The following is a 4,161-nucleotide window of genomic DNA, read 5'->3' as shown; positions in this document are numbered from 1 at the left end:
ACCGGGCAAGGAGAGGACAGCCCAAAACCGTCCATGTGCTGACCCAATTTAGCTCATTAGCTAATTATTTAACTGCAAAGAATCCCTTGAAGACTTGTTCAAATTGCATGTTCAAATTGCAAATTAGCCCCTCCAGAATTGATGGCTTTGAAGATTTGCCCCAAGCCATATTTAGCAAAGTTGAAGCCATCAACTTTGTCACATGGATGGCCGACCAAGGGGTGGCTCTTTGGCTGCTATTTTTAGCAAATTTTAGCTGCCACATTCAGCTATAAAAACCCCCCTTGGCTGATCATTTAAAGCATCCTTCATTCATTCATATCTCTTCTCTGCTCTCTCACTTTCTCCTTTCAGTTTCCCATTCCAAGTCCCTTGCTCTTGTGCCGATTTCTCCCCTTGAAAAAGGGTTCTTCTTCAGCCATTTTGGAGCAGAAATTGGGTGTTCATAGAATCCTTGATTGGCGAGGACAACAAAGAAGGAAGAACGGAGCAACCTAGTCAAGCCATGGAAAAACACTGGATTTGATTCTTGTTCCCTATCTCTTTAATTTTTGTTGTTGTTATGACGAACATATCTATGAAAATTTATGTTGTTGGAATTGTTAACTTAATCAGATTAGCTTGAATTTAATTCTTGTTGGTTTGATTGCATTTCATCTGTTTAAATTATTAAAATTATGTTTATGCTGTTATAGGCCTTGGTAAAATGCTTGATTAAGTAAAATCATGCCTAAGTTATTCTTGCAATAGAATTGTGAGGTAGCTAATGAATTAATTATTTAAACGGATTGAAATTATAATTAATTGACACAATACTTAATCAGTGTATGTTTATTCTTCTAAGGTAGCTGAAGGTTAAATTAGCAATGTATCTAGCGATACACTTGCCTTGCATAACTTGCAAGATTATTGTGATTAAACTGTTTCAAGGTAAGGATACTTTGTTACCTCACATAGTCTTTTATGTGCTTATTAGATTTAATTAATCGTTTGAATTGACATAGGGATATGCAAGAGATTAGTTCAATTTCATGAGTATGTATGTGCCATAACATGTTTGCTTATTAAAATCTGTTTAATCGTTTGAATTAACATTGGGATATGTTAAGAGATAAATGGATTTGTGTAGGTGAATATGTTCATAAGTTAGCAATTTACCGAGTTGCCGTGAATTTATTCGTAACAACATAGACATGAGTTTAATAATTTTAAGTTAAAGAAATGTAATTGAATCAACACAATTATGTCATCTAGATTAAATCATGTTATGAAATCGTGCATTTGAGATTTATTTCTTTAGTTTACTTAGTTTAAAATCTTAGTTTTTAATCACCCTCTTCAAACAAAATATTTTTTCACCAAACTGTTTTAAATAACATTTATAAATAATTGTTTTCTTAGTCCCTGTGGCTATGATAAATTGACATTTACTTGTCACTTTATTACTTGTTGCGATTGTGTACACTTGCACATTTCCGTCGTTCCAAGTTTTCGGCACCATTGCCGGGGACTGTTTTATAAAGTCATTATTAGTGAATTTGTTAGTTTTGCATTTTGGTTTATTTTTTTCTATTCAAACTTTAACTTATTTAATTTTTCTGTGATTATTTTAGGTGTTTATTAGTATTGACTGAATTATTGACCTACTCCTTGTAGACCTTGAGATAGAAAGAACTTTTCTACAGCGAAGAAGACTAGCAAATCAGAGAAGGACCGAAGAGATGAACTTTGAAAGTCCAAATCAAGGAAACGGAGCAAACCTTGCTCAAAATCTTATCCTTATTGTTGTTGATAGGTATAGAGCTTTACGGCAGTACGCTGTGCCAGTGTTTCATGATCTTAATCCTAGTATTAGGAGACCTAAAATTGAGGCACAACAGTTCAAGCTGAAGCCAGTTATGTTCCAAATGCTTCAAACTATGGGCCAATTCAGTGGAATGCCTATCGAACCTACACTTAAGACTATTTTTAGAGGTGAGTGATTCTTTCAAGTTAGCCAGAGTACCCAAAGATGCATTACGATTGAAGCTATTGCCATATTCACTAAGGGACAGAGCTCGAGCCTAGTTGAACTCATTGCCACCGAATTCAATTTCCACATGGCAAGAGTTAGCAGAAAGATTACTTATGAAGTATTTCTCGCCTAGCAAGAATGCTAAGTTGAGGAACGAGATCACTGCTTTCCAACAAATGGGTGATGAGTCCTTGTATGAGGCATGAGAAATGTACAAAGAGTTATTACAGAAGTGCCCTCATCATGGAATCCCACATTGCATCCAACTTGAGACATTTTAGAATGGTTTTAATGCTCACACGAGGGTGGTAATGGACGCTTCTGCTAACGGTGCTCTCCTTTCTAAGTCTTATAATAAAGCTTATGAAATCATTGAGAGGATTGCTAGTAACAATTATCAATGGCCAACCAATCGAGCAGCGTCAGGAAGACGAGTTACTGGAATACATGAAGTATATGCTCTCACTTCACTCGTATCTCAGGTGTCATCAATATCCTCAATGTTAAAAAATCTTACTACTAATGGGTCTAATAGTTTTGCAGCACAGCCACCTAACCAATTTGAAAATATAGCCTGTGTCTATTGTGAGGAAGGACATTTGTTTGAAGAATATCCATCAAACCCAGAATCCATGTAATACATAGGTAACCAAAACCAAAATCGAGGAAGGCAAGGACTGCAATCCAATTTCTGTAACCCATCGTGGCTAAACCACCTGAACTTTTCTTGGAGTAACCAAGGGGTTGGAACCAGTAACACTTACGCCCAACCTAGACCAACCCAGTCGCCTAGTTTTTCCCAACAAGTTCAGAAACCAACCCAAGCTGAACCATCCAATGGCTTAAAAACTTTGTTGAAGGTATACTTGGCTAAGAATGATGCCTTAATCCAAAGCCAAGCAACTACATTGAAAAACCTAGAAAAAAAAATGGGTCAGCTTGCAACTGAACTTAGAAACTGACCACCAGGTGCTTTACTTAGTGATACGGAGATTCCAAGGAATTTGGGAAAGGAGCATTGCAAAGCGTTGACATTGTGGAGTGGAAAGATAGTAGAGCCCAACACTATCGAAGCTGAAAAGGAGCAAACTGACGCTCAAGATTCAGAGAAAGTTCAACCGAGTGTTGACCCGACAAGGTAATTTCAGAACCAGCTAATTCTGATCAACTAACAACTCCATTAGATGCAGAATTGCCACAGAAGACGAATCAACCAGTTCCAGTAAAGAAACCACCACCACCCTACCCTCAAAGAATTCAAAAGCAGAAGCAGGAGATTCAATTCAAGAAGTTACTAGACGTACTCAAGCAACTTCATATCAACATCCCGTTGGTTGAAGCATTTGAGCAAATGCCGAACTATGTCAAATTCATGAAGGATATCCTATCCAAAAAATGAAGACTTGGAGAATTTGAGATGGTAGCTCTGACGAAGGAATGTTGTGCATATCTTTAAGACAAATTACCCCCAAAGTTGAAGGATCCTGGATATTTTACCATACCTTGCAACATTGGAGCAACGTATTGTGGTAAGGCATTATGTGACTTAGGTGCGAGTATTAACTTGATGCCTATGTCAATATTTAGGAAGTTGGGGATAGGTGAAGTTAGACCTACTACGGTTACACTTCAATTAGTAGATCGATCCTTAGCACATCCAAAAGGAAAAATCGAGGATGTATTGGTACGTGTAGATAAATTTATCTTCCCTGTTGATTTTGTTATTCTAGACTTTGAAGCAGACAAAGAAGAGCCAATTATCTTAGGAAGACCGTTTTTAGCAACCGGAAGGACCCTTATTGATGTGCAGAAGGGCGAGCTTACTATGCATGTTCAGGATGATCAGGTAACATTTAACATTATTAAATCTATGCAATTTCCTGGAACAATTGATGATTGTTCTATAGTATTCGATTTAGAGGATTTAATAATAGAGAAGGAGCTCAACTATGTTGAGGATCCATTGGAACAAATTTTGACATCAGATCCTTCGAATGATGAAGAGGAGGACGAATACTTAGTGTTATTAGAAGCTAATCAAAAGGGATCTAATCCGCAATCCCGTTTTCAATCTTTAGAATTAGAGAAAAGGGATTATGTCCAACCAAAAGCGTCAACTGAGGAGCCACCCAAATTAGAACTCAAGG

The 4,161-nt window shown here is 37.1% G+C and overlaps 1 non-coding gene across 1 annotated transcript; it reads right to left on the bottom strand.

Moving 5' to 3' along the window:
• Positions 1–2,157: 2,157 nt before the first annotated feature.
• On the bottom strand, positions 2,158–2,264 carry LOC121208935 (small nucleolar RNA R71). Its single transcript, XR_005904056.1, has one exon. It is a non-coding gene; the product is annotated as a small nucleolar RNA R71 (small nucleolar RNA).
• Positions 2,265–4,161: the final 1,897 nt, after the last annotated feature.

Source organism: Gossypium hirsutum, chromosome A10 (assembly GCF_007990345.1).
Source record: "Gossypium hirsutum isolate 1008001.06 chromosome A10, Gossypium_hirsutum_v2.1, whole genome shotgun sequence".
Taxonomy (NCBI): Eukaryota; Viridiplantae; Streptophyta; class Magnoliopsida; order Malvales; family Malvaceae; genus Gossypium; species Gossypium hirsutum.
Note: the sequence above shows the minus strand (reverse complement) of the source record. Positions and strands in the feature narration are given on the sequence as shown.